The following is a 13,502-nucleotide window of genomic DNA, read 5'->3' as shown; positions in this document are numbered from 1 at the left end:
CCCCAGCAGTGCAGGGCACCTGCCAGCAGGCCCCCACTCATGTACCCTTGCACCCCCACCCCCCAGCACTGAGGGGCACCTGCCAGCAGGCCCCCACTCATGTCCCCTTGCACACACCCCCTCCAGCAGTGCGGGGCACCTGCCAGCAGGCACCCACTCATGTCCCACTAATGTCCCCTTGCACGCCCACCCCCAGCAGTGTGGGGCACCTGCCAACAGGCCCCGACACATGTCCCCTGCACCCCCACCTCCCAGCAGTGCGGGCACCTGCCAGCAGGCCCTGAAACATGTCCCCCAGCCAACACGTCATCACAATCTAGATCCCTGGCCCTTATGGCCAGCCTCCACATGCCAAAGACCCACCCAAGTATTGCATCCACACACATAGAAATGCCAATTACATGACACAACCCCAATGGCAAGTATGTAAATGAAGACATGTCCCTCACACACACACACAATGGTTGCAAGTGAATCTCAAAACCCATATCATGACATGCATGAAACCAATGAGATAATACCACACATCGAAGTTTGAAGAAAAAAATGTATTAAAAGCAACATGAATGGAATTAAAATCAAACAAACGACAATGAAAATTAAAAAAGAAAAGCTGCATGTCTGTAAAATAATGAAAAACAACAAATCATAATCCAAAGAAAAGGTGTCCAAAGTCACAGTTCCAAAAATGAAATCCAAGGGAAAAACAAAAGTGAAAAACATTGCTCCATGGGGAAATCCAAACAAAAAAGTAGAATCCAACAGTCAACTATATACAGATGAACAATCCAGGCTCCATGATCCCAACTGAAGAAATGAAACCTATCAAAAACTCCTACCTAATAAAAAAACTATATACAAAAATGTGGTCCATTGTCCAAAAGGTCCAAAATAAAGAAAAAACCAAAGGAAACCTAATACTAACTAAATAACTATTTACAAGGGCAGCTGGCAAGTCCAACGGCTCACATGTTGATGTTCCGGGCCAGGGCATCATCGAACTCCTGCTCGATGTCCCGGAAGCGGTCCTCTTCCATGGCCCGAGGGTTCGCAGGGACGATGACATCTGGAACTCCAGGTCCCTGCGAATGGCCTCGAGGCACTCGCCCCGCCTCAGGGCCCTACGCATGGAGTTCTCCGCCCTGACCATCGTGAGCCGTGCCTCTTCCGCCCGCTGCCGCTCCGCATCTATCGCATGGCCCAACCGCTGCCAAATGGAAGACACTTCCCGTCCAGGGTCCTCCTGCCCTCTGGCCGATGCCTGCCCCTCCGATGTTGATGGCCCCGAGCCATCATTGCTCCCACCTACAGCCTGCTCCTGCTGCTGCTGCTGCTGTCCATGTGCCCTGTCCGATGTGCCTGCACATCCTCCATCTGCTGCTCTCCATTTGTGGTGTCCACCCCTGCTGGACCGCCAACTCCCGACTGTGGCAGGGATGGGATCTCCACCAAGCTGGCTGTGTTGGTCAGGCCAGGTCCACAGGGGGCCCTGGTGGAATCTGGGCCGGAAGATGATGTTGAGAACGACTGGCGCACAGCCTCCACAGAGGAGGAGAGGTCCGCCAGAGTGCGCGTCACATGTAGGAACCCTCCGACCAGGGCCCCTCCCAGCAGTGCCACGTCACGACGCTGCTCTTCGTGATGGTGTGCGTTCTCTGCCTAGGAAGAACGCACGTCATCACGAATGACACGCGTGCGCAACGCCACCAGGACGGATCCCATATGGTCGCGGGACCCCTCGCCCGCAGGTAGTGGAGAGGCAGGTGATATGGCACTCTCCCCTACCTGCGGACGGGCCTGGGACGGGGCCTCCCTGCTGGTGCATGTTGGTGCAGTAACAGGGTCAAGGACAGCGACATGCACAGGCCCCTCCGCGGTGTCCTGTGCTGCCTCCTGACCCTGGCCCTGGACTGCACCACTTACACCAGTGGTACTACCCCCACCAGGCCCCATGTGCGGCTCAGTAGCGGGCTCCTCCTCCTCTGTGGAGACCACCAACCTGGATGTCTCCACACCGTCTTCCGCCATTAGAAGCCCCTGTGGGGGCTCACCCGGCCCTTCCGCCACAGCCATTGTGGCAGACGCAGCACCAGCCCCCTCGCTCCCAGAGGATGGTAATTCCTGGGAGGGTGGCTGGGCCTTGCGTCGCCGCCCAGTGGAGGCATCCCCGCCGCTTGGCTCCACAGCGCCATCTCCGCCCTCTTCTTCACTTGACGCTGCGTAGAGGGAGACATAGAACACAATCATCAGGGACAGTACAAAATACCGTAGACAGGAAGCAATAACATATGAGTGGCACTGTCAAATGTCACTTCCATCCTGTCATTCCACAACACATGGGTGAATGCACACAACTCACATGCAGAAACAGTCCGGGCGCCTGCAATCAACATCAACATCCATGTAGAAGGGCCCCTGTAAACCAAGATGTTGCCTTCAAAGTCACATGCATCCATGGCGTTTCAAAGTCACACACACACTTCTCAGGCACACACACACACATGTGCACCATACCTGTACATGATATCAGCACCCATTCCTCACCCCCATGTCCAGGAACAGAGACAGCCATGCATTCATGTGTGCATTCCACATAGAGCTCCCCATGTTGATTTTAAAACACATGCACCAACCATGTGGCTCACACATAACTGGTCTCACATGCATGACCATGATGTCCCTGCACACACACATATCCATACATGGCCTATGTCACACATACAGGCAGGCATCAGACTACCAGCACACTGCAAAATGCACTGTCTCACACAGCAATGCTTGGCCACTTACCGCTCAACTCCAGACGGGTCTGCCTCCCAAGGATCTGGGCGTGGAGCGCTGGGCCTACGCGTTCCAGGACCCTCATCTGGATGGCACTCAGGCGTGCCCGGGCCCCCCTCCGCGAGGCGCCGGGCCTTGTGGAGGGTCCTGGACCTGAAATCCTCCCAGCACTTCTTGACGCGCTTGATGTCGCGGGTTGCCACCCCCTGCGTGTTGATGGCAACCACTACGTCGTCCCAGATCCTCTCCCGTCCTTCCTTGTTGGCGCGTGATGTTCCGAAGAGGGCATCATAATGCCCAAGGACATGCTCCACCAGGACACCAACTTCGGTGGCAGTGAAGCTGGTGGCCCTCTGCCTCTCTGGCTGGGGGTTGCCAGTGGTGCCAGATGGTGTAGTGCCCGACATGGCAACCCCAGAGGCAGGAGTGGGTGGGCAACTGGGTCCTGGGGCTGGGCTGTGAAGTGATGGAATCCCAGTCGGGAGTCTTCTGTTCCAGCAGGGGTGGACACAGCAGCTGGACCCCTGCAGATGGCTGACGTGCAGGCACCAAATAGCAGGGCACGTGGGCAGCAGGCAGACAGGCAGCAGCAGATGGCTGGAGGGAGCATGCTCGGGGCTATGGGGGGCAGGAAAATGGCCTTCTGGGCAGGAGCGTGGTCTTCCGTGTGTGTACGCGTGGACAGCTTGATACGGAGTGATTTGGCACGTGAAAATCTTGCACATCAACGTGTAATTCGAGGAAAGGCCCTTAGCGCGTAAGCGCGTCAGAACATGTACGCGATATCATTGGACCAAAGGCCCTTAGCGCGTAAGCGCGTCAGCACACATACGCAATATCATTGGACCAGAGGCCCTTAGCGCGTAGGCGCGTCTGTGACGTATTGTGCATGGGCGTTGCCCTTTCGCGTGTAAAACTTGCCGCGCACCCCTGAAATTCACGTACTCCCTCGACCAGGGCCCTTTCGCGTGTGAAACTTCACGCGAACCCCGTAATACACTCACCCTGCTGAAATCACGGGTGAAACTTCACGTGAACCCCAGGAATACACGTACCCCGCTCGCTCGCACAGGGCCAATATTCCTTGGTTTCGCGTGAAGTTTCACACGCGATAGGCCATGTGCGAGTGGGGTACGTGCATTACTGGTGTTCGCGGGAAGTTTCACCCGCGATAGGCCCTGTGCGAGTGGGGTACGTGCATTTCAGGGGTTCACGTGAAGTTTCACACGCGATAGGCCATGTGCGAGTGGGGTACGTGCATTACTAGTGTTCGCAGGAAGTTTCACCCGCGATAGGCCCTGTGCGAGTGGGGTAAGGGTTCACGGGAGGTTTCACACGCGATTTAGCTGTCAGAGCGGGGTACGTGAATTTCGGGGGTGCACGGGGAGTCCTACATGTGAATTGGCAGTGTGGGTCCTCCCAGGTGTTCCCTCGACACCCTCCACGGCCCCTGCAGGCAGACCACACCACAGGGGACTACCACGCACCCCTGGTCATGTCCCACAGGCAGCCCATCCACCATGGCCATGCACCCCAGACAAGCCACCAGTCCGCTTGCACCACTGATCAACAACTCATGTCCACCTGCACCCCCATCCCCCAGCAGTGTGGGGCACCTGCCAGCAGGCCCCCACTCATGTCCTACTCATGTCCCCTTGCACCCCCACCCCCCAGCAGTGTGGGGCACATGCCAGCAAGCCCCCACTCATGTCCCACTCATGTCCCCTTGCACCCCCAGCCCCCAGCAGAGCGGGGCACCTGCCAGCAGGCCCCCACTCATGTCCCCTTGCACCCCCACCCCCCAGCAGTGTGGGGCACCTGCCAGCAGGCCCCCACTCATGTCCCACTCAAGTCCCCTTGCACCCCCACCCCCTAGCAGTGTGGGGCACCTGCCAGCAGGCCCCCACTCATGCCCCACTCATGTCCCCTTGCACCCCCACCCCCAGCAGTGTGGGGCACCTGCCAGCAGGCCCCCACTCATGTCCCCTTGCACCCCCACCCCCAGAAGTGTGGGGCACCTGCCAGCAGGCCCCCACTCATGTCCCACTCATGTACCCTTGAACCCCCACCCCCCAGCAGTGTGGGGCACCTGCCAGCAGGCCCCCACTCATGTCCCACTCATGTCCCCCAGCACCCCCACCCCCAAGCAGTGCAGGGCACCTGCTAGCAGGCCCCCACTCATGTCCCACTCATGTCCCCTTGCACCCCCACCCCCCAGCAGTGTGGGGAACCTGCCAGCAGGCCCCCACTCATGTCCCACTCATGTCCCCCAGCACCCCCAGCAGTGCAGGGCACCTGCCAGCATGCCCCAACACATGTCCCCCAGCCAACACGTCATCACAATCTAGATCCCTGGCCCTTATGGCCAGCCTCCACATGCCAAAGACCCACCTAAGTATTGCATCCTCCCACATAGAAATGCCAATTTCATGATACAACCCCAATGGCAAGTATGTAAATGAACACATGTCCGTCACACACACACAATGGGTGCAAGTGAATGTCAAAACCCGTATCATGACACGCATGAAACCAATGAGATAATACCACATATCGAAGTATTAAGAAATAAATGTATTAAAAGCAACATGAATGGAATTAAAAACAAACAAACGACAATGGGAATTAAAAACGAAAAGCTGCATGTCCGTTAAATAATGAAAAACAACAAATCATAATCCAAAGGAAAGGTGTCCAAAGTCACAGTTCAAAAAATCAAATCCAAGGAAAAAACAAAAGTGAAAACCATTGCTCCATGGGTAAATAAAATTATAAAAAAGATGAATCCAATAGTGAACTATATACAGAAGAACAATCCAGGGTCCATGATCCCAACTGAAGAAATGAAACCTATCAAAAATACTACCTATTGAAAAACTATATACAGAAAGGTGGTGCATTGTCCAAGCGCAACCAAAATAAAGAAAAAAGCAAAGGAAACCTTACACTATCTAACTATTTACAAGGGCAGCGAGCAAGTCCAACCGCTCACATGTTGATGTTCCGGGCCAGGGCATCATTGAACTCCTGCTCAATCTCCCGGAGGTGGTCCTCTTCCATGGCCCCGAGGGTTCGCAGGGATGATGACATCTGGAACTCCAGGTCCCTGCGAATGGCTCGAGGCACTCGGCCTGCCTCAGGGCCCTACGCATGGAGTTCTCCGCCCTGACCATCGTGAGCCGTGCCTCTTCCGCCAGCTGCCGCTCCGCATCTATCGCATGGCCCAACCGCTGCCACATGGAAGACACTTCCCGTCCAGGGTCCTCCTGCCCTCCGGCCGATGCCTGCCCCTCCGATGATGAAGGCCCCGAGCCATGATGGCTCCCACCTTGTTGCTGCTGCTGCTGTGCCGCTGCCTGTGCCCTTGCTCCTGCTGCCTGCACATCCTCCTCCAGCTGGGGTGCAGTTGTTGAGGTGCCCACCCCTGCTGGACGTCTGACTCCCGACTGTGGCAGGGAAGTGTCCTCCACCATCCTGGCCGTAGGGTCAGAGGCAGCTCCACAGGGCACCAAGGTGAAACATGGGTGGAAAGATGGCACGGAGGATGACTGGCGCATCAGGGGTTCAGTTGAGGAGGGGGTCGGAACAAGGTCCACAAAACTGAGGAATCCGGCCATGGTGAGCTGTCCCAGTGGGTCAATGCGGTCAACGAGCCATGCGAGAAGACGTGCAGTCTCCTCATGAAAAGACTGCAGGTCAGCTCGCATGGCACGTTGACGCAACGCCACCCCAACCAGGACAGGCTCAACCAGGTGCCGGATAGCCACATCTGCAGGGAGAGGAAGGCCAGTTGGTTTAAGCCAATCCCCTCCCTGAGAACGGGTCTGGACATAGGTATCCCTGCTGGTGCAAGATGATGCAGTCACAGGATCGGGGACAGGATTACACACAGGCACCTCCGTGGCGGCCTGTGCTGCCTCCTGTCCCTGCCCCTGCACTGCACCACTAGCACCAGTGGAATCCCCACCTCCAGACCCTGTCTCTGTCCCTTGCACGGCCTCCTCCTCCACCAAACCCCCCACCAACCTGGATGACCCTGTGCCATCTTCCTCCGTTGGGCCCTGTGGGGTCTCAGCTGCCCCTTCAGCTGCCGAGGAGTCCAACTCCAACCTCTGCCTCTTGGACCTCCCCTCGGCAGCTGCGACCTGGGACGCGGCACCAGACTCCTCACTCCCCGACGAGTTGACAACCTGGGAGGGAAGCCGGGCCTTGCGTCCCCGGCTGGCGGTGCGATCCCTGCCGCTGTGCTCCACAGCACCTTCTCCGCCCTCTTCATCAGTTGACGCTGCAGATAGGGACAGATAGGAGACAGGCATCAGGGCACTGTACAATGGACTCATACACACATGACAGTTGTACATGAGTGGCATTGTCAAACTTCAGACATGGCATCACAATCCCCAACACACATGTCATTGCAACTCACACACATGAGCTATTCCACAGCCATATTGCAACAGCCAGCACCATCCATACACATACATACAGCATGAGCAGCCAAAGGTGAGCCAGACATCACATGAAACACAGGGAGTGCACTAGACATGCACACATGCCACCACAATTACATGCATGTGTACACCTCCGCCAACTGTCGCAGTGATGAGATTGGCATCCCTGTCACATCTGGCAATCAGTCTTCTACATATCAGTCTCACATGCATCCATGTTGCATCACTGTTGCACCCATGTCAAATACACACACATGCACATGTACACGGTGCAGATACATGCAGCTGGAACCAACATCCATGTGTGACACCACAACCATGCCAACTTACATACACAGTAATCAAAACATGTGTGCTCGCACATCTGCATTTGGCCTGCATGCTTACCCAAACACACACCATCCATGTGTCTCACACATGAAAGGACTTGCATGTGTCAGCCTCACAGCCCTGTACATACACAGCCATACATGGCCCTACAAACCACATGTACAACCTGCACACTACTGGCACACCACCACACGCACAGCTTCCAATCAGTATGCATGTACACTTACCGCTCGACTCCAGACGGGTCTGCCTCTCAAGGACCTGGACGTGGAGCGCTGGGCGTATGCATTCCAGGACCCTCATCTGATGTTCCGACAGGTGGCCACGGCACCCCTTAGCATCCGCTGCCTTCAAGAGGCACCAGGCCCTGTTGAGGGTCCTGGACCTGAATTCCTCCCAGCGCTTCTTGACATGTTGGAAGTCGCGGACTGCCACCCCCTCCACGTTGATGGCAGTCATGATGTCCGTCCAGATCCGAGTCCGTCCTTCCTTGTCAGCGGCCGACCTTCTGAAGAGGGCATCATACTGCCCCAGGACTTGCTCCACCAGGACACCAACTTCAGTGGCAGTGAAGCTGGTGGCCCTCTGCCTCTCTGGCTGGGGGTTGCCAGTGGTGCCAGATGGTGTAGTGCCCGACATGGCAACCGCAGAGGCAGGTGTGGGTGGGCAACTGGGTCCTGGGGCTGGGCTGTGGAGCGATGGAATAGCAGTCGGGAGTCTTCGGTTCCAGCAGGGGTGGTCACAGCAAAAGCACCCCGGGCTGACGTGCAGGCAGCAAATGGCAGGGCACGTGGGCAGCAGGCAATCAGGCAGCAGCAGATGGCATGTGGGTATGTGCTCGGGGCTCTGGGGGGGCAGTAATTCGGTCTTCTGGGCAGGAGTGTGGTCTTCCATGTGCGTACGCGTGGCCAGCTTGATACGGAGTCATTTGGCACGTGAAAATCTAGCATGTCAGCGTGTAATTTGAGGAAAGGCCCTTAGCGCGTAAGCGCGTCAGAACGCGTATGCGATTTCATTGGACGAAAGGCCCTTAGCACGTAAGCGCGTCTGTGACGTGCGCGCGCGTGTGTTTCCCTGAACCCGGGTGCATGTTAGCGCGTATACGCGGAAGTGACGTTGGACGTGTGGGCCGGTTCAAAAGGTGCGTCTAGGACGTCATTTCCTTGTACGTGCTTTTCGTGGAGAGCGAGTGGGTGAATTCTGTACTTCTTGCCGGTTCACACGCGATTTACTTCACAGCGTTTCTAGTTCGTACTCCCTGTTACCTCTGACAGCTTTTTTCTGATTTTCTGTTGGGCCTGTTTCCTCAAACAGCGTTCACTTCTTCTTTTGTCCTGTCTCCTCAGACAGTATACAATTCTTCTTTTGGCGGGGGTGTTGCCAACGCGCACACGCATGTATTTTTCACGCTCATTTTCCAGGCAGACGGTGAGTCGCGCACGTATTTCCCAACTGTGCTTGCCCTGTGTGTCACGTACCCCTTCAGAGGTCATTGTAGGCTGCGTGTATCACGCGTACGTTCATTTTTGTGTTCTGGGTGCCACAGCGTAGTGCGGGTTCATTTTTCCACGCACATGTTCTACGAGGGGTTGTGTGCACGTTATTTTCTGTTTTTGGGGTGCCTGTGCGTTGCGTGACCCGTCATCTTTCCCCAGGGCTCACATACAGCCTTGCTAGAGCACTAGGGTACGAATTCCATCTAGTACCCTACCCCTTTGACCCCCAATTGCCCAGAACAATAGTTTACTGCAACTCTCATACGCACAACAACATCAGTGCCATGGTTGGGAGGCGACCAAGCGGTAAGGGTGGCAAAGGTGGCCGAGCCTCAAGAGGTGGCTGTGGTGGGCGCGGTAGGGGATCTGGCCGGGATTTGCAGGGTACCCCTAGCCCCCCATGTGTGGAGGACCAGTCAGGGACACCCATGCCCCCCCCCCCATAGTTGAGGGAAACGTGGTTGACACCATCTCTGCTCAGCCCTTGTTGGACCGGCCCATTGTGGCACCTGATCTGGCAGAGGGTGACTCCCAGGCTGACTTCCAGGTCGCCAAGTCTAGGCCACGTGTGGCAGTGCAAGTTGGTGTCACCAGGCCACGTGGATCAGGGGCAGCTATGTCATTTGCTGCCCCGAGTAGGCAGGGTGGGGAGGCTGCAGGGGCAGCTGCAGCTCCATCAACCCCAGCTCTGACTCTCCCAGCCAGGGCAGTGTTGGTCCCAGTCCATCTTGCTAACATTCCCCCTGACTACGTAACACTTCAGCCAATGCCTGCACCAAGTCCCATGCTCAGTGTGCATTCCCACACTCCAACCAGCCAGTCCACCGGTGCTCCTGCCCCTAGTGGCCAGAGCGGCGTAGGCCACTCAGGATTCCCACCACCTTCCAAAAAAAAGAGGAAGAGTGCTTGTCCACTACAGTCTGATACCCCAGACACGGCTACGCAGTCCGGCACGCAAAGGAAGCCTAGCTTCAATGATGCCGAACGTGATGCACTTGTGCAGTATGTGTCCACACATGACAGCGAAATGTTGATCACTTCAGGGTGCAAGACCACACCTGCTCAACGTCAGGCACACTGGCAGACAGTCACGGACATCATAAGTGCCCTTGAATTAGTGAGGCGCACAGCTGGTGAGTGCTACAAGCGCTGGAATGACCTTTGAGTGCAGGGCAAAGAAAAAGCTGGCCTCAAGTCATGCCGCTACTCTGGTGACTGGAGGTGGGTCTCTACAAGAGGACATTGAACTCACTGTACATGAGTCTGTTGCTGGGACCTACGTCACAGAGGAACAGATCCAAGGTGTGGGAGAACTGCCAGATTACGAGGCATTGTCCGGTGAGTGCACATGCATGTGTGTGTGATCCATGTGTATGTTGTGTAGGTGAGGGGTTCTGATTGAGTGCCAGGTGAGGGTGTGTGTGCCTGAGTTGTTTGGGTCACCCATGTGCTTCACCCAAAACATTCTGCGCCCCTGGATTTGGGTATTACAGTATCCCTTCTGCCCACAGTAGACATTTTGTGCAGCATCACGCCAGTTGCCCTTGAAGTGGCATCTTGCAACAACATTGTTCTGTATTTCTCATTGTTCATTCAGGCTGATTGTTTCGATCCCCCCACTTTCACTACGCATTTCTCAGCCCTATTGTCAAACGATATGTGACATGCCTATGGTACATGCCATCTGTGTGATGGCATCTGTCATGTATGTGGATTGGACATGCCACTCACAGGCCAATGTGTGATGGCTCTGCTAGCCAGCATGCAGCTAATGTGTTGCTCTTCCATCTTGGTGTCATCAGTGTCTGACATTTTCATCCCCTTCAAACTCAGTGACAGTGCATGCATGGGAGGGTTATAGTCATGTGGGACATGTGTCAATCAAGTACTGGTTCTGTAGCTTGTGAGGCCTAATTGTGTGCCATGGTGCTAATGCCTGTTTCCATTTTTTGTCTTTCATGTTTCTGCATGGGATGACGCACTTGATACTGATGAGGTTGAGGAGATGGTGCAGACCCAGGAGGGATCTCAGGCAGGACCGGTCACCAATGGGGGATGGGGTGTGGTGGTGGGTGAAAACCCACTCTTGCTGCAGACCGTTCTCTCCAGGGGTGTCTCTGGGTGCACCTCCCCAGACCTCTATTCAGGTGTTGATTCGGATGATGAGACCTATGTGGCTTCGCAGGTAGGTGTTTCTGGGAGGGATTCTGTTCTGTCCGACCCACCTGCACCAGGGGTACAGCCCACTATGGGGATGTCAGTGTTGGTAGGTCCGCCTTTGGTGGTTACGGATGCAGGGCCACACTCCGCAACATCTGATCCTGTTCCTGGGCCAGCAGATCAGAGGGGGAATGCAGTCCTGCAGCCTCAGGCAGTGCCGACACAGCAAGGCACAGTTCGCCTTGCCCCAGACAGGTGTGGTGCTCGCCAACGCAGTGGCCGTACGCCACCAGGCAATGCCGCATGGGAGAAATCCATATACGGTATGGCAAACCAACAGGCAGCAGCATCTGAGATGATGGCTCAATCTATGGAGAGGGTGGCCACTTCCATTGTCCCCCCAGAAAGGCAGATGGAGCAACTACAGCAGGCAACAGACTCCATTTGCCGGTCACTCAGAGAGGACATGTTGGTGTCCAACAGGGACAGTCGGGCGGACCTGGACACTCTGCGAGAAGCCATTTCTTTAGAGTCCCAGGGCCACAGGGAAGCCCTGAGGGTAGAAGTCCATCACCTCAGGCAGACTCTTGTGGACCTTGAGGCTTCCACTGTCACGAGGACAGAACAGCTGCTGGAGCGGCTCACACGTACGCTCTCAGCAGAGATGCAGGCAACTCGGGAGGAGGTCCGCGCATCACGTCAGGTGGTGCATGGGGATCTCCGCACCATATTCCTCCAGAACAAGACCTTCCACAATCGCATGCTTGCTGCCATGGAGGACCAGACTAGGGCTTTGCGTGGGCTGCCTCCCATAGCACCACCACCTCCTGTGGCGGCAGCAGCACAGGGTGATGAGAGCGATTACAGCGATTCTGAATCTCTCACGATAGCGTAGCCGTGCAGGCCATGAGCCCATGGAGGTGTTTTTTTTTTCGCAACATCCACACAGGTGGCTGTTGGTGTGCACCCTGTCCTCGGACCTTCTGGGTGGCCTCCCCCACACCCCCCTGGGCCCCACATGGCCATTTTTGATTTTTGATTTTTGGTTTTTGGTTTTTGGTTTTTGGTTTTTGAGTTTTTGTTACAGTGTGTTACCTTGTGTGGCTCCCGTGGGCATCCACTGTATTCCGGCTGGGCACATGCAGGCTTGTCCTGAGTTTGGGTTAGATGCTTGGGTTCGTGAGACACACATCCCTCCTGCTTCCCGTTTCCATGGGGTTGCAAAGGGTGTGCCCAAGTGACATTGACTTACACAGTGACTTTGGACTCCCATGACATGTGTGGGCAGTCTGTAGTCAATACTGTGTATACATTCCTAGTGCATATTGTTGTAGTATTGTACACTGCATGGTGTATTGATGTGTGCTTGTGCATCCATGTCTCCCTCCTAATTTGCAGGTTCATTCCTCATGTCTTCACAGGGCTGTCTACTTTGGAGATGGAGTTCATGTTGTAAGCAGTGCACTTCCAGATTTGCGTGGCACCAACACTGTACAGTTGGAAGTGGTCGATGTGCTAGCATCACCAGGTTGAAAGACTACGTATCCTTTAACTTAGTACTGTCATGTGAATGCTATGTTTGGGGTTGGCTAGCTGCATTGTATTGTGGTAAGTCTTTGGTCATGTGTGTTGTCAGTTCTACATTAATGGGAGCGTATTGTGTGTGGCCATTTCCCATTCGGGACACTGTACTTTGTGACACTTGTGTCATGTTTTGGGGATTCCTTTGTTTGCTCTCACATAGCATGACATGCCATGGTGTGTTGGATGGGGGTGCTCGGGAGGTGTTGGGTGACATTGCACTGTTGTCATGTTGTATCTTGCAAGGGGGTAATGATTTTGGCAGCATACAAGTGTTTCTTTTGATGACACAGCATTGGTGGTGTTTGTGTAGGTAGGGATGCACACAATGGAACACTTCCAGGTGAACGATCTCAGGCTGGTATGGTTGTGACAGTTGACTGTCACTTGACTCATCATCATTGATAGTCAGCTGGTATGTGCCAGGGCTGTGTGCACTCCACAGGGGTGTGATTTTAGGTGAAGTAATTAGCCACCAGCTGCGTACGGGCTGCCTCACCTTGTGCCCTTTCCCCTCCCATGCGCAGCGGGCGTGCATGTGGTTGGGGATGTGGGGGCACCACCATGTCCACGGGCAGGCCCTGGCGTGTTGCAACATTGTGCAGCACACATGCTGCCAATATGATATTGCACACTACTGGGGGAGCGTATAACATATGCCCGCCAGAACGGTCAAGCGAGCGAAAGCGTGACTTGAGCACTC

Source organism: Ambystoma mexicanum, chromosome 8 (assembly GCF_040938575.1).
Source record: "Ambystoma mexicanum isolate Mex_15411 chromosome 8, UKY_AmexF1_1, whole genome shotgun sequence".
Lineage (NCBI taxonomy): Eukaryota > Metazoa > Chordata > Amphibia > Caudata > Ambystomatidae > Ambystoma > Ambystoma mexicanum.
The sequence above is the reverse complement of the archived record's forward strand: the minus strand, read 5'-3'. Positions refer to the sequence as shown.